The 26,645-nt window shown below is 38.0% G+C and overlaps 1 protein-coding gene across 1 annotated transcript in view; it reads right to left on the bottom strand.

The window, feature by feature from the left end:
• Positions 1-26,234, bottom strand: part of Bmpr1b (bone morphogenetic protein receptor type 1B) — a 157,876-nt gene extending 131,642 nt beyond the window's left edge. Inside the window, exons 1-3 of the mRNA XM_029475531.1 lie at positions 26,168-26,234; positions 24,488-24,563; positions 16,842-16,936 (exon numbers count right to left, since the gene is read on the bottom strand). The gene's annotated coding sequence lies outside the window, so the exon portion shown is untranslated. The remainder of the gene's footprint in view (positions 1-16,841; positions 16,937-24,487; positions 24,564-26,167) is intronic.
• Between the last annotated feature and the right edge of the window lie 411 nt (positions 26,235-26,645).

Consider the following 26,645-nt stretch of genomic DNA (forward strand, 5'->3'; position numbering starts at 1 on the left):
AAATGTAACAGCAGGATTCTCAACGCCATAGCAATTAGCCATTCCTTCTCAAATATGTCACCTACGTCTGGTGAACTTCTCCATCTGAAGCTGATATGATATGATATTTAATGCTGAAGACAAAAGCAGTAGTTCTACAAAGACAGAACTTTAACCACATACATAAAGCAACGAGTACAAGCTATGTTGATGTAACAACATAAAATAAATGCAACAGACATCTTGACTTAGGTGCACACTGAAAATGCTAAACAGAATCTTCTACCTCAATACTTTGCTGTCCTTTCTGTTTCTTCCATTTCAAATACCAGCTGTACTACTCCAGATGCGAGCGTTCTCTAATCTCTCCTTACCATCTCCAAGAACACGTTGTACCCCTATAAAGACTGTGTGAGACCTGAGAACCAGGGCAGTCTCAGTACCTGCTTCCTCATGCAACTCAGCCTTTGAATTGCACAAAGAGCAGAGCAGGCCTGGAAGGCTTCTCTGCATGGGGTGGGCTCTCATCTGTGAAGCTTATTCATGTGGGTCTCCCAGTACTCACCCGTACCTGTAAGTCAGCCAAGGGAGCAAATGTCCATGTATTCTCAAAGGAAAATCAGATAAAAATCATTTTATCCGAAATAAAATCAGCTGGAGGAAATACACTGGGAATTGGCCTCTTAGGGCTTAAAAAAAATTAACTATAAAACCAAAAAAATCCTTCTTTTACATAATTAAATTGGACTGATATACAGTAACTCTTTAGGAAAAAATAGCCTTTGAAATCCGGAGGTATGAACCCTGTGTCTCCACCTTATGTGTCCTCCTAACTCACACTGAACACCTTAGAAAGTGTTACTTGACAACATTCCATAATTTAGTACAAGACAAAGGCATTTTAAAACATCAATAATTTTGAATATACTAAAACATTCCTTTTGAGATCCTTAAAATTATTTTAAATTTTTTCCTCCCAAGAACTCTTTCAAAACTGCTTTCTTCTTCTAACTGATAAGCACCTATTTCTTTCCATGGGAGAAAGGGTTACTAACTCAAACCATGTTAATTATTAAGAACTCTTCCCCGAGATTTTATTCCTTCCTCCAAGTAGTATTTCATTATAGCATTTTGTATAAATACTTATAACCCTGTCTGCGTTATAAAGGTCTATATTTAAGAAATAGTAAATGAAAGACAGATGCTTAAAACAGTGGGTTCACAATGAAGTTGTAAATACTGCTAGACTATAAATTTTGTGATTAAATTTAGTCAATTTATGCAATAAGGGTATTTACACAGCTGGCCGTGCACCAAAAATAACTGTCACTCTGCCAATATTAATTCCAAGTCAATATTAATTATAATCAGCATAGGTACAGTTATATCAAAGTTCATAGAGGCTAGGTGAAGTATGCAAGCTTAAGATGAGATCTGGGTCATTCAAATACATGCCAAGTTAATCTCTCCTGAGCTAGTCACACTGTAACTTACTGAGATAATTCACAATTTAGTCACCTGTTAACTTGGACAAATAACCACCTCACGTTCTCAGTTTGTTTAAGACATTTGCCTCTCTGACAATCCTAAGGTTTGAAGCACTTTTGTGCATGCACACAGACTCCTTTCATTGATTGCTTAGTTCAACTGTCAAAGATATTCAGGGAAACAGATATCCAAACAATGTCTACAATAGCTACATATGTTAACTCCATGTAGTAAGAAGAAGAAAACCCAGCAATGACTTAAAAGAGATCCTTAAAAGGTTACTAGACTGGATCCTACGAGGATTGTATTAGGATGGAGAATCACACTGCACTCATGGCTAAATGTGCTGTTCCTTTTCCTGACTTATCAATGTAATGTTTCCATCACTATCCTAAGCAGAAAGATTGAGACAGTGCAGTAAAGCTGGGACTAATCGTCTCTTCTTGGCAACTTTATCTGATCTTTTCATGGTAGCAATCACTCCAGTTAAAATCGTAATATGGGTGCTGGAGATACGGCTCAGTGGTTAAGAACACTGTATGCTCTTCAAGAGGACCAGGGTTCAATTCCCACCACTCACACGGCAGATCACAAATGTCTGTAATTCCAGTTCTAGGGAATCTGACACCCTTACATAGACACACATGCAGGCAAAACGCCATTGCATGTGAAATAAAATAAATGTTTTTAAGTTGAATAAAAAAAATACAATCATAATGTTGCCAATTGCTAAAAAGCTGGCCAATGAATTGGAAGGAGAGTTCAGAAACATCACACTGCTGTTAGATGGGCTAGTGTGAGGAATGACGGGTGGGGGGGATCTCTAGTGTCTGTGGGACAGCCGTGTAACCCCTCTCCTCTCTGCTTGTCTCTATGAATGAAGCAAGCTTCTATTTCACCCTACTCCTGTCTAAATGTAAATTCCTACATAACAGCATGTGCAAGATGCAATTCGGTAAACACACGAAAATCAAGGAGAAGGAAGGCCAAAGCGTGGATACATGGGTCCTTCTTAGAAGGGGGGAAAGGGGTACAAAATACCTTTGTCAGAAATTACAGAGACAACGTGTGAAGTAGAGACTGAAGGAATGACCAACCAGAGACTGCCCCACCTGGGGATCCATCCCATAAACAACCACCAAAACCAGACACTATTATGGATACCAACAAGAGCTTGCTGACAGGAGCCTGATATAGCTGTCTCCTGAGAGGCTCTGCCACTGCCTGACAAATACAGAAGAGGATGCTTACAGCCATCTATTGAATGGAGCACAGGGTCCCCAATGAAGGAGCTAGAGAAAGTATCCAAACCACTGAGTTCACTAAGAACCAGTGTTCTTAACCACTGAGCTGAAGGGGTTTGCAGTCCCATATAATGAACAACAATATGAATTAACCAGTACCCCCAGAGCTCCCTGGGACTAAACCACCAATCAAAGAAAACACATGGTGGGACACATGGCTCCAGCTGCATATGCAGCAGAGGATGACCTAGTCGGTCATCAATGGGAGGAGAGGCCCTTGGTCCTGTGAAGTTTCTATGCCCCAGTGTAGATGAATGTCAGGGCCAGGAAGTGAGAGTGGGTGGGTTGGTGAGCAGGGGGAGAGGGGAAGGGATGGGGGTTTTCGGAGGGGAAACTAGGAAAGGGTATAACATTTGAAATGTAAATAAAGAAAATATCTAATTAAAAAACAAAACAAGTGTCAAACGCCTACACTATGTCCTCACGTTTTCTGAGAGTGATCTGAACAATATCTAACAAAGGAATCTGTTAAATCATTTGATCTCTGTGGATATATGTGGAGATCTGGCTCTTAGAACAAGTCTTTCTTAGCTATTATTGAACAGTGAGAAGAATTCTTTAAAATAAAATCCAGGTAGATCACACCAGTCTGCTAGACTGAAGCATGACTGAATTCTGATCTCTAACAATATTCTTCCCAAATTCTGAAGCTTAAAGAGCCTTTCTAAGAAAGGAGACAAACAAACCTTCATATGAACCAAGCCACTTCCCAAGGAGCAAAGGCACTTAACTTGACTTGCTTTGAAGTTCAACCTGTACCAGGCATTTATTTATTTATTTATTTATTTATTTATTTATTTAATAGATATGAATGTTTCCAGATATAAAGGACGTCAAAACATTAAAGGAAGGGAAAGAGGACCCAAACCAGACTCTTTGTGGGTACATACCTCTTACATTATTACATATGAATAAACACATTTTTAAAAAAGGAATCTAGACAGCCTGTAATCAGCTACAGCTACATACCCATATGAGGTGATTTATCAATGATGGAGGGCACAGAAGATGTTGTTCAGACTAATTACAGACCTTCAGAAAAGCAAACTGCCACTGCAGACACACTCTATCATGTTTGTATAGTGGCAAGTCACCCATCTCTGAACTTCTGACAACACACCCCATCATTAAGTAAAAACGAATGTAGCCCACTTGCCGATTCAGAAACTGTTTTATCAACCTAACAGCACTTAACAGAGTGACCTTGGGTCCATCCTAGCATCCATGTTTAGCACAAACTCACATTTTTGGAACCATAACAACTGTTCTGGCCACTATCTAGAAAAGCAAGCCTGTCATGGCATTTATAGCAACAATATCATCACTTGGGAGGCCCATACATTAACACTACCCTCTACCTGACCAGTGGACAATCAGACTTAAGTAAGGGTAGAGGAGCCATCAAAAAATAATTCACAACTGATCCATGTAATAGTTCTTAAGTTTATAGCATGACCAACCATGTAAAAATTTATGGTGTATGACATATATGCATATAAGAAAAACAAACAAACAAACAAAGAAGGATGAAAGAAAGATGATAGAAGCAGATAGGATGATCTTGAAATTTTCTGAATAACTGATTATTGTCTTATGGGCTGAATCTGCAAATGAATTGCATAGAATTTTAAAGCTTGTTTTTCAGGGTGGAAATAAGACCTTTTAAAAAGAATGTGCTCTTGAGGAAGGAGACAGACTTGGCAAGTTGCACCTGGCAACTGGACTGGAGCCTCAGACACTGACGTTTCTCATTAAAGCTTGATAAATATCCAGGTAGCCCCCTCCTCTGCCCAGATCTATCAGCCTTGCTGGCAGATAGGACTCCAGAGAAAAGAGTTATAACTAGAAGACAGAATTCTACTATACTGGGGAGTCTCAAAACAAAGGCAAGTTGTAAGCAAAGGTGGGTGGGAAAACACATGTCCACTTTCATTTTACAGAACAGTACACTGTCAGGGCCCACATATAATACAGCAATGATGGGTACTGGACAAACCCCCCTGGCTTCTAGCCCACAAGGTTATCAACAGCAGTAGTAAATACTTGAGCGCATTGGTTAACTGCCATGATTCCAAGTCTCCTCACTTTTCTGTTTAAGGAACCTGCCTGGAAACAGGAAAGCTCTAAGGATGTGGGGCTCTGGAGAACCACAGCCTGGGGGCATTGTGAACAAAAGGAGGCTGGGAGGTTAGTGCTGGCTCACAGGGGTGGCCTGGATGCATCTGAGATGGGGAGGTGGGAAGTCCTCTTGAGTATTTCCAGAAACAGTATAGGCAAAAAGAAATACAAAAAGGCAGACTGGAGTGTTCTGCATCTGGACTCATGGGAGATGAAGAGCTCAAGAAATCTGCATCCATGAAGAATCAAAGGCCAGAAAGGCAAAGACACAGTCTCACCACACTACAAGAACAGAGCCAGGGCATGCTAAGATATCAACACTAATTAATAAAATACAAATGGATCTTAGAGACAGCTGACATTCCGAGAATCCACCTTAGAAACACCCACACAATAACAAGGAGCATGTTGTTAACAATTAGCTTGAAACACTGTGTTCTGCAAAAAGACGGGAGTTAAAACATCTTCTATTTGCATTCAAGACTCATGGGGCTTCATGGAAGTCATGATGGCCTATGTAGATGAGGCATTACAGATGAAGCAGATAGTATAGCTTGGCAGATGGATGAAGTGAAGAGGGGTAAAGAGAATCAGGATTCTGACACAGTTCAAATAAATGTACACATCTCACTCTCAGTACTTTACCTTGCCCCTCTGAGTTTCAGGTCTTCAGAAGTTTCTTAGAATGGCCCTGTGTTCCTTAAAGACTCTTTGCTTACGTACTAACACAGCTTATGCAAACATCTAAGAAAATATTAGTTCTACCTTACACTCTAGTTCAAATCTCTATGTGATAACTCTGTCGCTCTCCAAGTAGACTCCCACCAATTCCCTTCATTCCATACAAGTGTTCTCCCACTAAAATCATGACATTCTTTTCTCAGTTTGCAGAAAGGAGGTTAGATAATAGTCTCAGAATTTTTTGATGATGTGCTTTGGCCACTTAATTATTTCTCCTAGTGTACCTTGATAAAAATGAATATTTACTTAATTACTGTCTCATAGATCATGAAGAAGATGACTGCTTAGTTCTAAAATATGTGGGATTTTTAAAAACTCTTACTTCACCAGTTGTATTGAATCTTTCTTGGTCATGAAATGCATACACATATTCACTGCAAACCATTTGGATCAGCACAATAAGAGAAATAGTGTAAAACTGATTTTGCAATGACAAATATCCCAAAGAACCTACAACTGGTAATCATCTTAAGTCATTTCTTCTAAATATAGGACCAAAACAATCATGGTAAAAATCAACAGAGCTTTTCTTCATTGTAATCTTTCTTTTTATTTCTTCAATATCTAGCTCGTTTCCAAAAAGGGCAAGAGATTATTGAACTTGATGTAGAAATAAAGTTCATTTTTCATGTCATTTGCTGCCTCACATCCTTTCAAATAAAGTTCCTGGAGAGCAGAGGAAGGTAAAGGTTAAACTGCACACAGGAAACCTCATATCAGAATAATCAAATGCATCTAAACCTGCAAGACAACAGGAGGGACTGACAGCATGCTCTGTCCAGCTGGTACATGATTCAGAGCTGGTCACAGCTTACCCCAGATAAATGGGTCTAAAGAAATGCCCAAACACATGAAGGATGCTAGTATTACAGCAAAAACAAGACACAGACAGTTTGCCAGATATGTGTACTACATGCATCCAGGTGGATTTGTGAATCAGACTTTGATCTCATATCAGCTTTGGGCATCAATTACCACCAGTAACACCGTTACCAAACAGGAAAATGTGTCACGGAAGCAATTTATTAAAACCTCACCTGACTTTTAATTGACTTTCTACTCTGACAAATACTTGTAGTTTTAAGAAACTGAAATCATGTCACTATCAATATCTCATTTCCTGATGACCAGATGACCACAATACAAACAGCCAGGAATGAGGCAGTCGCCCCTGCACAGTGAACCTTACAAGGAGTCTGACACAACAGACTGCAACAGAAAGAAAGGCCTTCTAAATATCTATGTCTTCCAGAAAACAATTCTAAAGACCTGAATGCAGGGGTCTCCAACCTCCCTCCCCAACCCTAGGCTTACAGGGAGACACTTAATAGTAGCTATTTTTCCTGTATAATTTCTCACAAAAATAATATTTCTGAAAAAGTCCTCTTTAATATAAGCATTATGTATATTCTCTGGTCTGCAGTCTTTTCGAGAGCCATGCCAATGCAACCACTGTAACGTGCTCTAACACCTAAGTGTCATTTAACAAGAAACATAGTTTTAGCCCATACTTATAAAAGTGTAAATGCAATACAAATTGAAAGGCAGCACAGAGATTTAAAACAGGACTTTAGGATCATGAAGCAAAGATGGCCTCACACAGAATATGGAAATGAGTAATGATCCCACAGAGGTACAAAAAAAAGAAACTTGATTAATAAAGTCCTTGTGGACCATAGTGGCTGTGATTAAATTCAACTTTACTATTTCTGGATATGAAAGAGCTCTCCATGCTTCAATGGAGATGAAGAAAATTCTAATTACTTCTGAAAATAAAGATATCCCAGGATGTGTTTTGATTTCAAAACAAAGAAACTGAATTTTTAAAGTAATGAAGAGAACATGAATGCAGTTGCTAAGGAAGGGGCTCCAAAGAGCACTTAGACTCGGAATTATCTGATTTCATCTTTTAAAGAGTACTACTGTAAACAAAAGAGAGTAATACAACCACTGCAGAAAGCATAAATAGATACATAAGAAAAAACTGCCATAACTAATTAATCTTCTCAAATTCAAGTTCAACAGTAATGAAGATAAAAATCAAAATAAATATAACTTTTATTAGTACAGATTTCAAAAAAAATTGTAAGTACCTTCAGGAAAAAAATAAAAAAGATTTTTAAAGTGGGCAATTTAGACCCAGAGCAAAAAGGCAGCAATCCAAAGGTGTGTGCTTATTCAAAGGTCATGGAATTTCCTTCAGTAATCTAAAAGGTACTGGAAGGACAAGAGCTGAATGCGCAGTCACAGGCTGGGGTTAGGTTTAATATTCAGTTAGTCATGAAACAACTTCTCTATGGGTGAGCATGGCAAAGCAGAATTGTAATACTAGCACCTGGTGGCCTGAGGTAAGCAGATAGCAATGACAAGGCCCTGGCTACTCAGGGAAATCTTTGATAGTACAACCCAGTTGAACCTACAACTGATAATCATCTTAAGTTATTTCTTCATCAAACATGATGAGGTTAAGCAGGGAAAAACCTGAAAGCTCTGTCCCTAAGAGTGAGCTTACACTGGGCTGGCTATGCGAGCTACTAAGAAGAAAGGAAGCACCACCAGTCTTGAACCCTGCAAACTGAAACAGTGATTGACCTAGCAGGAGACACCCACTTATGCAACAGTGACATGAGCATCGTGTCAATAACCAACCAATCTCTGACTGAACTCCAGTTCTGCCATTACAGGATAAGAGTCACGCCTGGCACCAATATTAGACTAAAAACTCTATGACTTGACAGGTCATAGGGGTGAGGAAAACTTACAAAACATGCAATGACATATTGTTACATCCATAGATTAGTGAATCACTTATCCTTCATCCGAGAAGATTCTAATTACTCTAGAAGGTGACTCACATAATGACTCACAACTAACCAACCAGCAAAGACTAAGTGACTGCAGAAACCTCAGTCCTTAGAGAATAAATATATAAGCCTCATCTCTTCTCCCAAGACTCGGGAATAACTTCAGACGAAAAAGTGGAACGAGTATAAGAATCGGAAGTGGTGGACGATTATCAAGAAATATTATTTTCTGGACACAGTAGGGCAAGTGCACATATGGACGCATAGGAATTTTGGTATTGTGCATAAAACCTGTGCAAGCCAAGCCAGACCAAATCCTAGCACAGAGACAAGAACTGAGCACAGAATCCCACCCCAAATTTGATTTATTGGCAGTTATTAGCTGCAGGGAGAAGGAAAAGTGTAGACCCTGGTAAGTCAACCATTCTCCAGCAACAGATTGCATATGCAAGAATATTTTAAGACCAAGGTGGTCTTTAAAAGGCACAAGACAGGCAAGTAGTGAAGGGATGCCAGCTGAAGAAAATGTTGGGGAGCAGGTAAATATGATTAAAATACATTGAATAAAACATTCAAGGAACTAATAAAAGAAGAAAAGTTCAATCATGTTTGATACTTTTAACTTTTTAATAACATCAACCTCTTACTACCCTCTGATACCCTCTGAGACACCTCAACTTCATGTAACCATTAAGTAGTAGGAGCTGTCCTAGACATAATCATCACGATCATCGTTGTCGGCATCATCACCATCGTCTCCAATTGGTAGAGTTCAATCAGTACTGACCATAAGCCTATGGGTCTTGGGTCATAAACAAGGTTATTGTTCTTTGTTTGTTGGTTGGTCTTTCTTTCTTTGATTTTCTGCTTGTGTGATACATCATCTTCTTGGATCTTCTTCAAATTCTTTCTTCAGTGTTTTAGAGTTTTCATCGTACGGGACTTTTACATCTTTGGTTAGGTTTATTCTATGGCATTTTACTTTATTTGAGGCAGCTGTGCACCGAATTGCTTTTCTGATTTATTTCTTGGCATGTTACCACTTTACAGGAAGGATACTGATTTTAGTGAGTTAATATTCTGTCTTAGCATCTTCTACTGAAGGTGTTCATCAGAACTGAGAGGTTTTTTGTTTTTGTTTTTGTTTTGTTTTTTTTTGGATTGTCTGCAGAGTCTCTTATTTAAAGAACTGTATCAACCGCAAATTAGAGTATGCTGACTTCTTTCCCTCTTTGTATGTTAGTATTATAGAGAAGACTCCAAAACTTTAAGTTGAATAACAAATGACAAACTAGACACCTTTCCTTGTATCTGACACTAGTGGAAATGCTTTGAGTTTTTTCCAATTTAGGATAATGTTGGCTCTAGGTTTGCACTATATGGCCTTCAATATGTGGAAATGTGTTTCTTTTATTCAATTCAGAGATTTTTAATCATGAAAGGATACTGGAATAGTTAAAAGCCTTTCTTACATTTACTGAAAGAATCATGTGCTAGCTATAGTTCACTGAAGTGAAGAATTACATTTGCTGGATTATGTATGTTATACCATCCCAGGATTTGGGGAAGGAAGTCAACACAACCATATTTAATAATATGTTTTCATGTGTCCTGGATTCTGTTTTCAACTATGTTACTGAGATTTTCCCATTTATGTTCATAATAGAGATGATCATATCAGCTTCTTTCCTGTTATTGTTGCTTTCCCATCTTTTTCTGGTTTGGGTATGAGGGAGATTGAACAATACACCACTGAACTGTGAGTACATCATCAAAGAGAGGAAGAAGAAAAAATTTTAAACTTAGAAATCCTAGGAACAAAGGAAAATTAACACATTCAAAACCTGCCCAAAAATGCAGCCATGGTTCATCATAAATGAATCAGCAAATGTAATACGTAACACGAATGAACTCAAGGACAGAAAGTGGGTTATTATCCTAGTAAACACGGGAAGGCTTTGACATTCTTTAACATCCTTAATACTAAAGCAATCTAAGAAGGAAATTTCTAGCTTCCACTGCCTAAATTAAAATCTCAGAGACATCTCAAGTAAGTCAAATAACACAATACCTTAGAGTTTTGGAAAAAAACAAGAAAAACCCTAACTTCAAATCAGTAGATGAAATAATTAACATCAAGACAGAATTAATGTAACAGAAATAAAACAAACATAGAATTTACAAAGAATCAATTTTAAAAAATGGTGGTTCTTCAAAAGATAAACACAGTTGACAAATCCTCAGCCAAACTAATAAAAAGAAGTGTACCCAATGTAATAAAATTAAAAATGAAAATGGTATTTCAACAGATACCAACACAATTCAGAAAATCTTAAGGACATACTGATCAAACTTATATTTCACAAATTTGGAAAATCAAAAAGATATAGATGAATTTCTGGATGTGTATGACTTTACCAAATTAAGTGAAGGTGAGAAAATTGAAACAGATCTATAACCACCAATTAGATCTGAGTAATTTTTTTTCAAAATGTCTTAGCTAAAAGTAAAGGCCCAAATGGATTCACTGTTGACTCTACCACTCCTTAGAAATATTAATGTCAATAATTCAACTATTCCATGATATTGAAAAGGAATGCTAGCTAACTCATTGATGAAGCCTGAATTATTTTTTAAAAACAGTCTTCTTTTAAGTTATAGACAGAATTCATTTTATTCTAGGAAACATGGTTTTTAATCTTATTCAAAGCTTTCACCTCCCCAAAATTCAAAAAATAAATCAACTTCAAAGCAGTTATAAATGATACAGCTGTTCACTTCCCTATTAGATTTCCTAAGCTACAATAAAAATACAGAAATTTAATTTTATTACTTTTGTTTTATATGTATTTGCCATATTTTCTTGGAGCAAGAAAAATGTTTGTGGGATGCACTACCAAGAAAAATGAGAAAACCAGGAGAGAAAAGAAGAAAATACCATTCAAAAATATTTTAAGTATAGTTATGAGTGAAAAAGTACTTTAGCTCCTCTAGGAACAGAAATTATAAGATTTAATTTTCAGAAATAAGAAAGAATGCAAAGCTTAATACAGTTCAAACATAGAATTTTACAAAATATTTTTTAAATAAAATATGTAGAATAAATATAGAAAAAGTATAATCAGACCAAAAAATCATATTTTATCTTTAAATGTAGGGATTTCTTTCCTTTGTGATTTACATTGTAATTATATACTTGAAAATGTTGTTTGTCAAGGTTGACAAAATTTCTCATACATTTGCCCATCTTTAACATAAAAAGCTTCCAATTTAGAAGGTAACATATTTTACGAATTGCATACTGTGCATAATTATAGGAAATATTGATTGGTAAGGCAAGCTGCTGATGTAATAAAGCAAAACAAATATTGATTTGGTGAAAAAGAAACAAAAGGCAAAAATCCTTTCTGCACACTTCAACCACGAAGTTCTCTGACCTTCTCTCAGTGGCAGTGATGGAGTTTAGGGATTTGGTCTTGCTGTAGTCTTTGAGATTATATTGAGACAAGCTTGTGTTTCTGTCTTCACTGACTAATGAGAAGCAGGTACATGGCCTCACCCATGATCCAAGAAACCTCTCTTCTCCCAGTCTTCTCATATCATTTGATATGCCAGACAGAGCTATAACAATTATACCTGTAAACTTTTAGAAATGGCACTTGTTGCAGGTCAAACGTCTCTCCAACAGAACAGTTATGTGGAAAAAAAAAATCTATCTGAAAAGAAATTTCAACTGACTATGGTCTATTTTAAGCAATTAAAAAGTCACTACATTTTCCTTTGAAAATACCAATATTGTTTTCATTCCTCAGACAGATACAAGTCAAGGCTAAGCAAACAGGAGTCATATTTAATGTCTGCAAGAGATTTTTAAGGCTAACATAGTAGTGAATGCAATTGTCGAGAGCACCAAGCAGGACAAACACTTGGAACTGAGAAAACTCAGTTGCTCTAAATTGTCCGTGAAGGTTGGTGTTTGTCAACGGTAAATATGAAGTAGCTCAGACAAGTACTTTAAGCATTCTGAGTAAACAAAACACAATTAAAAGCAAAGTAATTTTTACTTTTAGTGAATTTCAGAGCTTAAAGGAACAGCTGTTATTTCTCAACTTTTTTAAACACTGACTTCCTTTTCTTTCAACATTTCTATTTTGAGAAGTAAATTCTTCCTCTGACTTAACTGCAGTATCACCTTTCGTGTTGGAGAACTCTTCGGCCATGCTTTTGTGTTATTTCCTTAAGTCCCTAGCTAACTCTGCAAGAGTAAATACTACTGAAGGAACGCCTTTCCTGGGACCACTGAAAGCAGCTCCATCCTGCCAGTCTAGTTTTCCCAAACACAAGACAGACCTACTCTTCCCTGAAGCTCTGGGACCTTGGGAAGGGAGCTACTGTCCATGGAGGAAATTCTTTACGGAATCACGGCATTCAGCACTGCATGAGCAATTTATCAGCTACTGTGACAGATTTGATCAACATGATTGAGCAAACACTTGGGGTCTATATATTCTGGATTTATTTTTGCTAGTCATTGTTATTTTGTAAGTTTTTACAACAAATACATACTTGTGTGGGTATGTTCACTATACATGATCATATATGATTAATTTCTCTCTTCCCTACCCCTCCCTCCCTCTCTCTCTCTCTCTCTCTCTCTCTCTCTCTCTCTCATATAATTGATACTAAAAAAATAAGCAAAATATTTTTATGATATGGTTACTACCCTTAAAATACTTATTCCTTCTTGACAAACTTTTTGCCCATCAGAGTAATCAATGTTTTAAACAGTGTTAATACAAAGGGGCTATTTAAAAATGCGTTTAATGTCTCATGAAAAGACAACCATTGTAACTTGAGGTTCCTCAAGTGCTGTGGCAAAGGTTTATGGATGGCTAGAGCAACCAACTCATGAGCTTCCTGGAAAGGTAGGTCTCGTCAATGAAACTAAAACCTGGGAGAGGGCTTTCACAAGGGAGTGACGGCCTATGCAAAACATAAGAGAAACATCACAGGGTGGACAACGGTATTAAATGCAAGAGTTATTGCTCAAACAAGAAACAGAAAAAAAAGAGGGATGTTCTCCTGGGTTGGCAAGATATGTAGGTAACATTCCAGAAAGAAAGGCAGAAGGTGAGTATAGAACAAAAGAGCTAACTAACAACATCAGAAAAGCTCAAAGCTTCCAAGAATCATGGCCTTTTGGGGACACCGAAAAGCCAGGTGAGAGGAGCTCTGCAGGAATGTGCTGTGTATCAGAGTGTGGAAAGTCTCCACCAAGCATGCTGTGGTAGATGATGGGCGGTATGAAAAACAGGACTGGGAGGATGGGCCCATTAAGAAGTGTCTAATTCATATTTACGGTTTAATTCAATATTGCTTCCGTGGATGCATAATGCAAAAGGCTCCATGTTTCTTAATATTTTATAATATTCCTAATAAAAATGGTATTTAGAAATGTGATTAGCAATTAATAGGAGGATTTATCAAAAGCCAAAAATAATACCGAGAAAGTATTTCAAGTTTTAAAATACTCAATTAGTCTTCAACTCAATATAGCCCATTTTAGGCATTATCAACCAGTACCAAAATTTCTACTCTTTTCTCCTAAACTTGAAGGAAAATCCTTCTCTGGCTTATTTTTCATGCTTTTTTTCTTTCAATAAAGAGTCAACATGGAACTTCAGAGACAAAGTTATAAGGAGGACTGAAAAGAAAACTTATAAAAAAGGGTTCAACACAAATGATGCATTCAGTAGCAACAACAACAAACAAACAGAACACTTAATGCAGAAGAAATCGCAATCTTCACCATGTAGCAAAGAAAAATTCATTAGCTGACTTAGTCAGTTTCCATTTGTCCCATCTAGATCCACCATGATATGCTTTCAAAATAGTATTACAATATTATTAAACATAACAATATAACAATATTATAAAACATAAATGAAACGTATCGAATTCTCAAACTGAAGGGAAAATTCTCAAACAAATAAAAACACGCACTGATTTTGAGGAAACTAAGCATTAAATGTTAACATAAACTTTAAGAAAATAGGTGGATTAGCTCAGACTTTAAATTAATAAAGGACTACTAAATGGGGCTCTGGAAGTACAGGCATCAAGACCAATAATCGACAAATGGAACCTTATGAAACTAAAAAGTTTCTGTAGCGAGGACATAATTCAAGTCAAGAGGCAGCCTCCAGAACGGGAAAATCATTATCAGTTATATAGCTGACAGAGGGTTAGTACCCAACGAATGCACAAACCCCCAAAACTAGACAAAGAAACAACCCCTCAAAAAAAAACCACAAAGACAAACAACCCAATTAAAATATAGGACATGGAACTCAACAGAGAGTTCTCAAAAGAAGAAATACAAATAGCTAAGGAATATTTTCAGTATTCATCCTCCTTACCAATCAGGTAAATGTAAATTAAAACTACTTAGAGATTTGCTCTTTCTCCATTCAGAATGGCTAAGCTTGAAAAAAAAAATTGCTGGTGTGAATGTGGAAAAACACCTGTCCATTGTGGGTGGCAATGCCACCTGATACAGCCTCGGTGGTAGAAATCAGTGCTGAGGTTCCTCATAGAGCAGGGGAGACATTTGTCACATGACCCAGGACAACCCCTGGGCATGTTCCTAAGAAACTCTGTATCATAGTACAGAGACATCTGCTAATTCTCATTCAGGAATGCTTTCTCACAAACAGGCAGAATATGGAAACAGCCTATATATCCTGCAACTGATAATTTTGAAACCTTTTTAAAATTATGCCTGCAGCCAGGCAGTGGTGGTACACGCCTTTAATCCCAGCACTCTGGGAGGCAGAGGCAGGCAGATCTCTGAGCTCAAGGTCAGCCTAGTGTACAGAGCCACTTCCAGGACAGCCAAGGTGACACAGAGAAACCCTCTCTAGACACCCCTACCAAAATAATGCATGCACTTTGGGTATGGTCACTGACACTTCATACCAGGAAGCTGAGGTGGAGACTAGTGTAGCATGAACACCCAATACCAGATCGGTCATGGCTACACAAAAAACCCAGTATCAATAATACCAGCACACCCCCCCCCAAAAAAAAGCAATTACACATCAATCAACTTCAGTGATTCTGTGTAAGTTTTGGTCTTGTTCAAAGAGACTCACTTTTCATTTAGAGCTATTCCAGCTGCAGTTTTGATATGGCCCGTCATATTTCAAAACTGGATCCTTTCTGGATATTAACCCTATATCAACCTGTGCCACATAATAGCTCTCCCTTGCATCTCTACTGGACTATCATTTAAATTCCATGGCAGAATAAGTTTTGTTTTCAACTTACATACGTAGAGCAGTGGTACAAAAAACTCACTGGAACGCAAAGTCACCTAGAACATAACCTAAAATGTCTAAATACCGTGCATTTGTTTGTAGTTCCACAAGCTAAGAATCGAACAAAGAAACTGTAACTTCATTAATTTGCTAGTCAACTTGAACGAACTTAATGCTTTATTTCTAGTGAAGCAAAATACTGACTTCTGAAACCACACACAGTAGACATAAATAATAAAAGTATGTAGGTTTTGTGAGTGCTCTAAACAAGAATGCACACAGAGCATAAAATAGTTTCTGTGTCCTTCAGTATTATCGCATTTAGGATGATCAGAGAGATAAGCATAGTCTAGCATACCACAGCAATACATGCGCACAGAGAAGCCTTTGACCTGCTACCTGCAGTAAGAGGAAAACACCCGTGTAATGCACTGCCAGAGATGCTGACTCAGGTTTAACATTACGAAAAGGGACACAGTTCATAAAAACCCAACTGCTAGTCATCTGGACAAGCATAGGGGCTTCCTCCTAAATTCTGTCTTTGGGACTTTGTACAGAGAAAACTATCTTGTCACTCTAGGCTCATCTCTTCCCAAAGGAGTAGTAACTATTTCAGTCTGCTGCCTACTGAAGTTTTGTTCTGTCAAAAAGACCCTATATTGTCCATATCTCCTGTTCCCACATTCTGATACTGTCTAGTAAGTACATCTCTGCGAGTTGATGTGAGCTTTCTACATTCCATCTTTAGGTCACAAAATTAACTAACAAATGCTATCGCCTTACTATTTTTATCATGTAAAATCGGAAGTTTCGGACAAGCAGGCTTCAGTCTGATAGCCGAGAGAGCATGAAATCAGGGTTTGAGCGCGGCTGCCACCCACCCATACTCGGGACACTAAGAAGGGCCATGATTCTCAACAGGGACTCCACAAACCTCCACCGCCTCCAAGAACACTCATGGGAGCAGGCGGCCCCTCCTTACAGCTGTACCAAGCCCCACAGCCTTCTGCCCACTGATGCAGAGCAGCCAACCAGGAGGGAGGTGGGCTTTACAAGTAAAAGCCAGCCTAAACTGGTTAATCCCTTACCTCTTCACTTATGGCCGGGTTGCTCCTTTAACTTTTTGTTTGCTCTCTTGTCATAGCTCAGCGCCAAATGGTTGTGATTCAGCCGAAGTTTGAACCTGACAGAAAGAAATTTCTTTTTAGAACAAAAACGCTCAAAATTCAAGTTCTCGCCACTGTTTTCTTCCTTGCCTGGCTCTCTCCGTGTCCGCGTGTTTCTCCGTGTGTCTCGGCAAGGCAGCTACGTAGTGGTCTATAAATATTGACCCTCACACTTGCTCAGAGTTCTCTCTGCCCATGGCACAGGTCTGTGTCACAGAACACCGCGGTAATACTCCAGCGAGGTTCTCAGCTGCTCGGACAAAGCAGTGGATTGGCTCACTACCCAGCAACCCTGTGCTTGCCTGGAAATACCATTTCGCTGCCAGCTTTACAGATGCTATGGGCCTTTCCTGAGCCCCAAATCAGGCACAGAGGGGCAATTATGAGGCTTGTCTGAAGAAATACAGCTTTCCTCAAGCAGGTGGAGAGAAGTAGGCTAGGAGGAGGGGAAGACAAGAGAGGAAATACTGCCTTTGTTTTGTCCAAACAATGACATCTCAAACCTTTATAAAATTCCTACCTAAATGCCAATCCATTAAGCTTTGCAAAACTTGGTTATATATATTATGAATGACCTAAATCATAAGAAAGCAGTCTCATAATTGTTTTAATATTGCTTCTTATTTTAAAAATGCTGCAGGGAATGAGTAATTGGCCAAAGAGACCTTTTTTTTTTCTTCCTGTATTCACTTGCAGAATGATAGAAATGCATTGGAATGTATAATATTAAACAGATAAATTATGTATTTGGTGAGTGAAACTAAAATGTAATCTAAACATTATGTGAGTCAACATGTTATACTAACTTGTAGATTTACAATCCTGACAATTTGAATTATTTTACTTTGGGCTCTTAGATTAAGGATAAACTAAACCATCCCAATATGTAGATTATAAGTAACATACATTTACCATCATCTATACTATATAATACTTATATTAGAAATGCTTAGAAAATATATTATGCTGTTTTTTTCATGCTTTTGCCAGTGATAATTAATTGTTTGCTTTATTACATTGTATTTCTTGATGAAACCAGATGAAGGAATCTTTGGAAATAATATGGTACAGGAATTTAGAGAGCTACCCTTAGCTAGGCTGTTAGTTTACTTGGGGTCATGTGACATTGTTGTAGCAGAGCCAAAACCCAAACCACCAGCCTTCCTTACTACTCAGAGGCTGGTCAACATCCCTCTAGACAGTGATTCTTAAACTCATCTTTAGCTTCATCTCCATGTGCAAACTGGCCTTACCCATAAGCATATACATTCACACACATCTTTAATCCCTTTCAGAGGAAGGCTGCTCTCTCTAAATTTGAGTCCAGCCTGGACTACACAGTGAGTTCCAGGCCAGCCAGAGAGAACTGCATAGTGAGACCTTATCTCAAAAACACAAATCAAAACAAAAACTCACAGGCAGAAAATTAATATAAAAGAATAAATTTGTTATGAGTAAAATGCCTAAAATTGTTATATACAACTGGGTTTTGAACCACTGATACCAAATCGCCCATGCTTGACTCAACAATTAACATTTTCACTAAGCTAACTCACTGCTGAGACCGACTTAAAGGTAGATACTGAAGACACACCATTCCTACTCTCAAAGACCTTATTGTATAAGTTGGAGGAATGGTTAATGGCTAGGTAGTGCATTCCTCAGCCAAGGAAGAGGAGAGAGAGGAAGGCAGTGAGGAACAGGAACAAGCAGAAGTCCACTCAGCATGCACTACAACACACAGCTATCATGTGAGACTCCAGCAAGGTTACTGAGGCACACAGACAGGACTCCAGGATAAGGAAGGGCCAGCAAGCGACAGCACGCAACTGCGCCTGCAATCAGCTCTTTCTAGTTGGGTTATAAACAGGTATGACAAAGCATTTAGGGAAACCAGGCAGTAGAGAAAGAAGAGGTGTAGACTCCAATAAAAATCATATTAGCAAACATGGGATTTCTGTGTAATGTAGACCACCAGGCTTCAGATACTTTTCACAAAGAAAAGAATTTGAAAAACTCTGTAATCATCACACAATCACAAGCTTATATCCATAATTTTAAGCAATAGTAGCATGAGTACATGCAATAAAACTGATTTTTTTTTTTACTGTTTTGGAAATCACGACATTTTAAAAATAAAATTAAGCAACAACACACAATCAATAGTAATTTAAAAACATTAGTTGACATCCACTTAACAGCTGAAAATTGTTCTTTATTTTAATTTATTCACCTTTTACCTATCTCATTTCCTCAGAATTTTCATGAAATACACACAACGATAAGTTTTTAATTGTTCTTTTGTGTGTTTTATATGTCTCTTCAATAAAATTAAATGTATTGATTTTTTTTAGTTATTAAGTATTCCAGGACTGTGGTGAACATTCTATAACAGCAGAGTGTGATTTTAGGATGGTTGAGGGCAGATGGTTGCTTTTGCAAGAGAAACGCTGCCACTACTAAAGCATTCTCTTAGCCAGGTCAATAGTAACAGAGGTGAAGGAGATGTTGAACAGGCAGACACTCCAGGAAAACTACCCACTCAGCTGCTAAGTGGGAAAAACTCGTGTTACAGCGCCACTGCATGTGATTCCGGGTGCATGACATCTGGGGATGGGAAACAGTTGCCTGGGTAACAGGTTTGGGGGATAGTGTGGGTAAAGGGCACCAAGGAAGATTCTCCGAGAAGTGCAACCACTTAGAATGCTGGAATGACAGCATGATGTCATGCAGGTGGCAAATGAACAGAATTATACAACAGGAAGAACGAAGCCCTGGACTGGAGAGATGGCTAAGCCCTTGTAATTCTTGCAGATGAGTAGACTTCGGCTTATAAAGCCAATTTCTGGTGCATATTATCACCTCTAACTCTAGCTCTAAGTGACACTGCTGCCCCCAGGAGTATCTGTACTCACACACACATGAAACAAAGACAGGCACAGACCTACATGTAATCTTTTATTTAAGAAGAAGAAGAATGAACTCCCATGTAAAGTGTAAACAGTATGAAGCCTCTTGCCTGACTAGTTGAAGTGTGTGGCCCGGAGGTGATATTGTTTATTGAGCAACGTTTGTTTAACAAGGGATTTAAAAATACTATAGCACTAAAAGCATCCCTAAATGATTTTGCTGTTTTTATCATAAAGAAAATAAAGCTAAGTCATTAAGTCGCTTGACAGAAGTCACGTAACAAATCAGTCATTGAATTGGCAATGAACCGCAGTCTGTGACTGGACTTTAATACCACATACAGCCTTGGTGTCACTTGTTTAACTGAGAACACATACTACACAGACCAGGAAGAATGGGGGACATACCAGGCAGGACCAAATGAGCTTTCTGAACTACTTACTCTCAGAGAATGAAGAGAAGTTTAATATGGAGTACTAAAAGGTGGTACAAAAGAAGGGATGAGCAGATTATGGGGAGGGAGACTCAAAAGGACTAAAATGCCTTCTCTTCAACTTGGCAAACAAATAGGTAAAAAGCCTCTGAAAAGACTAAGCTGGCTCTTCTTCAGAAAGTCTGGGCTTTGTCAAGCTGGGTTATAGGAAAAGGAGTAACTCCATGTCAGAGCCCTGGAGAGAGAGCATAGTTTTAGTTTTAGATGCAATGAACTTGGTATGTGCTGAATCCTAGTGAACATGTTCAGTAGATATTAAAATATACTATTCTATGATACAGGAAAACATCTGTTCTTTTGCTATACAAACACCATCATCATATAATCTCCTGACAGAAGCCATAGAATTTACTTAAAACACTACCCTGATTGCATTCCTCTCCTGGTAAACCTCTGTATTGTCTCATCTTACTCAGTAGAAGCAATGGTCTGAAATCCATTGATCTCTTCATCAGTATGCCTTACACAGTAGCCACTACAATCCCATTTCTGTCTCAACTGCGACAACTTACCCTCTGGATATTCCTTACATACCTTTCCCTTGGTAAAGTTTCCCTCCAAAAACGTCTACTTGCATTCACCTTTTTAAGTGCCCTTCCTACAGGCACCTTCTCAGCAAAGCCCATCACTGCAATGCTCCCTAAAATGGTAAACTTTGGGTTTCAAGTGTCCAAAGTGAGTCTTGATTATAACAAATGCACAGAAATTGTTGGATACAGGGCTGAAAAAGACAGTGGACAGCTGTGTACTAACACAGACAAGAACTCTCTCAGTGATAAGTCAGGCAAAAATCAATATCTTAAGGATCTGCCAAGGAAGAGATGCCGACACACCAAAACCACAAGGAGACTAAGAACAGCTCATGAGTTGCACTAGTAAGGAGGGAGGACAAGGTCAGCAACACCAAGTGCTTTGGAAGAATCCAGCATGGCGGAAACTGAAACTCAACACAGGAAGCAGAGAGGATGAGACGGTGCAGCCACTAGCATGTGCAATGTAAAGCATATGAACATGCTACCATGAATTGTCCTTTGTGAAGGAGCTATCTGAGAATGCATTGGTGCCTAAGCTGTTTCACCAGGGATGGGAGGTCAACGTGCAAAACCAGACAACAGCAACATGATACTTTTGAAAGCCTTGCCCACATCAAAGAGAGAGAAGGGTGGTTGATGCTTTAAAGCAACAAGCAAACATAGCAACAGAAACGGCATTTACCAGAGGGAAGGTGTCAAGCCTGTGCTCATTTCTCAAGGTGGATGGTGAGTCGCGCCTATGCCTTTGCTTCATAGTTACTCAACTGGGATTAACATCGTGTGAGAGTCTTTGAGATCATTTCACTTTGCTGTAGTAAGCATTCCATCCTGCTTATGTGGTAGAGTGCACATACTCATTCCTTAGCCAGTGGACTCTTGAGTTGGATTCCATTTGAGTTGGGAATCATTACAAATTAGGATGTTATGAACACTCACATACACGTGAACATGTTTTTCTTGAACCTATATTTTCATTAATATTTGGTGAATACCAAACTGCTTGGGAATAAACTCATTTTGCATTGTAACATTTTTAAATTATGTCAAATTGTTTTCAGAATAGGCTGTATCATTTCACAGCATGACCAACAAACATATAAGGGTTTGAATTTCTGTGCATCCTTAAAAGATCTGTAATTATCTCTCTTTTTACAAAGTGAAACCAGGAAATCTGAAGTCTAATCTCATTGTCGTTTCTATAGTGGCTAGTAATATTTAAGCATCTTTTTCTATACTAGATATCCACTACATATTTCAGGAAATAGAGACCAAACAAGTGTATTTTCATCTTGTAAAGCTGACTTTGCATAGAGATCAACACTAACTTGATATGTAAACTTGTAGACAAACCAATGCTTAGATTAGAATTGTTATTTATGTATCACTGTGCAGGCTTAAGATAATGTTAGGAAGCAGGTTTTACACTCTGGCCTAAATTTAATGCATCCTTGAGCTAGAGGAAAAAAAAGAAAGAAAAAGGCAAAAAAAGAAAAAGAAAAAAAGAAAAAGCTAAGTAATGAATAATTTTGAACTATTTTGTTGACAAACTTAATTGGATATGAACAATACAAATTTGTCTACCCTATAAAGGAATGAAACATAGATCAAGGGCAAACAGCTACAGGCAGAACATTAATAATCTAAGCTTGTACTCATTGTGCAGCTGAGAGTGTTTGACTTTTAATATAAATGACAGGAAGAAGAAAACACACACTACACCTAGTTAAGACTAGGCTACGAACATGCGTTCTCCCTTTTCGTTCCTTCGGGGACCTATTATTAGTCATATCATAGACATGGTGGCTTACCTTTAACTCTAAGGTTCTTTGTTCTCAAGTCATAAGTACTTGGTGTTCCCAGGACCCCACAGGAAAATCACATATAAGTCTATTAACCTTTACTGCTGCCCTTTATTTGAGCACCAATCCATTATAAGTTTTAGAAATATTGACTGCACAATTTGTAAATAGGCCATTTGTTCTTCTCAACTGGAACAATGTCATATGTAAATGGAGATGAAAGAGGACCCTAAATAAGCGAGCCATAGCAAAGAAAGTGTGCCCTTTTTAACTTTTCATTTGACAGCACAACAAACTAAGGCCAAACCAAAATAAAGCACCTTACCATTAACAAATAGAAAATGTTCTGAACTCCACAGCAGAGAGAACAAACTAAAGCAGAATAAGATATGAGCTCAACTGTCCTTAGTTTAGCAAGCCTGCAGCAGTAAAGAGCATCAGGGACATTGTTGTCGTCACTGTCATAGTTGCTGCTACTCCTGTATACTACTAATTTCCCTTCTTGCTTCATAACCACAACCTAGTTTCAAGATGATATAATTTTCTGATATAATATATGAATTTATAGAATAAAATGGTACTAAAATGAAGGTTGGTTTTAAAACGTGTTGCTAAACATAGTAAACACTTATCTGCAATACAATTTCAAGCATTTCCTATTTTTAAAATTTATTAAAATATTACCAAAGTAGCCATTTCATAACAAGTTATTAAAATTAATCCAACTAATTCAATATTGTCTACTACCATTGCAAAATAGACATTAGGTCCATGTGTCAAAAGGAAGAGTTTAGTGTCCAGATGGGGATTGTGGCCTGGTCTGTTGGGAAGCTATTCCTGTTTATCATAAAGTCATCGCTCACCTCTTGATATCTGTTCCTTTTTTGAGACTTGTTTGTATTATTTTTAATTATGTGGGCGTGTATGTTGAGAGGGAGGGAGGGAGGGAGGGAGGGAGAGGGAGAGACAGAGACACAGAAAGACAGAGAGACAGAGAGACAGAGAGACAGAGAAACTGACTGTGTGTACATGAGTCCAGGTACCAGTGGAGACCAAAGGAAGCAAATTCCTGAAAGCTTGAGTTATAGGCATTTCTGAGTTGCCTGACATGTATGCAGGGAACTGAACTCAGGTCCTTTACAAAAGCAGCATGCACTCCTAACCACTGAGCCATCCTTCCAACCTTGATGTCTGTTTCTTTAGAATTGACTCATTTGAAGATACTTTCACGCATGTATACAAACCCATCATTAGAAACATACCATTAATCTTTGTTACTATTTTTAATTTAAAAATATATACAATATATTTTGGTCATATTCTCCTCCCCCATCTCAACCCAGATCTTCCCCTCCTTAAGATCCATTAACTTAACAGAATATTTCCTTTTAGAAAAAAATAATTCTGCACTTTACAGGGAAATGGGATCAACCTCAGAGGAACCACAGGTGTCCCTTTCAGCAGCAGAAAGGTCATTGAGGGCATCCTGAAACCACCCACAGAAAAAGATCTATATCAGCTCAAGAAGGAAAAACAATGAGGCTTTCCCTAAGCCAAGCTGGCCCTTCCTCCTCCAGCCCAGGAATAATAACACCAGTTCTTCGGGTAAAGCTCAGCTACCCAATGTATGCTCAGTTTTAAAAAATTATTTATTAATCATCTGGCAGCCTCATTAAAATATCACTGGGTGATTAAATTCAACTCGGCAGTGCAAATAGCAACATAAATTAAGTCTAATAATTCATGGGTGAAACTAAAACAAAAACAACACTCGTTTATTTTACTACTTCATAACAAGCATGCTTTCATTCAAGGGGAACTGAAAACGCAAACCTGAGAACCATCATTAATCAAGGGCGGTGCTTTCTAATCAAAAGATCACTCAGAAAAGGAAGAGGAAGTACAAATCCTGCAAACAACAGAGAAAACCGATTTTAGTAAGAAATGAGTGAGCCATCTTTTACTTACTCTCTTTGGTTCATAGAGAAATGTAATTTCTTAAAATTAGTGCTCCTGATGAACAAAAGCAAAAAGTGTCTTATATGTAGTCAAAAACGAGAATAAAGATGGAGAATCTGTCTTATAGGTGTACACTTCATTAGAGCTGAATACTGTTGTGTATAATAATGTTTATGATATATTTACAAGTACTAATTAGGGTGAGAGGTGAGCTGACGTGATCTCCTGAGTTTTCAAGGCATTTAAGACTACCTGGACATGTTCATGAGATGCCATGGGAACAGGTGCATATGATGGGCAAAGGCGCTCTGGCCCTTCCCCTCTGTTCGGTTTCATTGTGTGTTTCAGCCTCAATCAACAAGAATGGTGTTGACACTTGGCTGAAGGCAGATGGCTGAAGTAGCACAGGAAAGAATGAATACTTATTTTTTCATGACCTAATGAAAGATAAAAATCACATTTATAAATAACTCAGTGTATTATTAACTAGCTTGTTCATACTTTGTTTTACAGGCTTTTTGTATTAAATAACTGAATACAATAATTATTTTAGAGAAATGTTTGCATTTAGGAAAGCAAACAGTGCTATTCACATTTGCCACTTAAAAAATACGAGGAGACAATATGAGAGAATATGTCTAAGTACAGAAAACTCGCCGTGATCTTAGGTTAATGAATAACACCTTTTCTGTTGTTGGCTACCTCCAGGTGGTGTGTAAATTTGAGTACCACAGTTACATGGATCTTTATGTGCTGAAGATCAGGAATCCCCAATATTATCTCAGTTTATGTTCAAACCAAGGATAGTTGTATGAATTTCGGCTTCACACAGAGAGAAATTGAAGTTCAAAGAACCGAAGCTAACAATGCATGTTCTCAAAGATTGAGACAATCTCAACTCAGGTAATCTCACAAAACATACAGCCCCCAGCACTCTTCTGGTGTAAGAAAATATCTCAATAGAAATATTTTTTTTCTTACAGCATAATATTAATTCTTGGGGGATAAAACAAACACTTCCAATTTGGAGCATATTGAACTTGAAATTGGCCAAACAATCAAAATTGAAGCATTAAAAGCTACCTGGAGTTTGCCCCCTTTCTTTCATTTCTGACATTTAGGCTTCACTTTCACATAATCTTAACAACGCAAATGACCCCAGGCTGGTCCCTCCAACAATGTTTCCTTTTTTTTCTTCATCAACTTTTTATTCTGTCACTAAGGACCATCTTGATGGCAAGAGGTTCAGACATCTCAGTGTTCACAAACAGGCCTCTCCCTGTTCACAGATAAGTCTGACACTTTCAGCTTCACTTCCTGGTGCCCATGACAAAAATCCCACGCTCCACCGTCACAGTAACACTCCACACCATACATTCACTTAAAATGCTATGTACAGCACTTCCACACTTCTGGGACTCTTCCTAGAACACCGCTTACTTAACCTTCACTCCGAGGGGCTGTGTTTTAAGCTAGAACAAGACTAGATCCAAATATGTGTTATCGCAGATGCAAACTAGGAAAAAATATTTCCTGGATGCTCTGATGGCTCACCAAGGTTTCTTGCTTTCCTCTGAGGAATGTGGAAAATCGCTTCACTTGAGCTGCTATATTTCCTCCTGAGGAAAAAAAAGTGAAAGAAAAAATAGAAGTTCATACATCTCACAAGCTGCTAGCAGTGAAGTCCTCACACTGCTGTATCTGTCGGTATGACTTTCTGGGACCTAGTAGTATAAAAAGTATAAGGCAATAAAAATGTGGCCATTTCAACCAGATGGCAATCTTTGAATTACACATGCAGTGCTTCTGAGATTTTGAAGCACAAAACCAACTGTGAGGTGATATCAAGATGTACTTAAATGCTTCAAACATGAAAACTATATCCATAAAACTATCAGAGCATCTTTAAAGAGAAGTTTAAACATTTATGTATGTAGATATTGCTGTCTTTGAGTGGCAGGGTGGAGCATCAAAGTTCAACTACAGTGCTGAAAATCCTCATGGGGGTTGTGAGCAATCAATACCAATGGAA

The sequence above is a fragment of the Mus caroli genome, chromosome 3 (genome assembly GCF_900094665.2).
Source record: "Mus caroli chromosome 3, CAROLI_EIJ_v1.1, whole genome shotgun sequence".
NCBI classification, from domain to species: domain Eukaryota; kingdom Metazoa; phylum Chordata; class Mammalia; order Rodentia; family Muridae; genus Mus; species Mus caroli.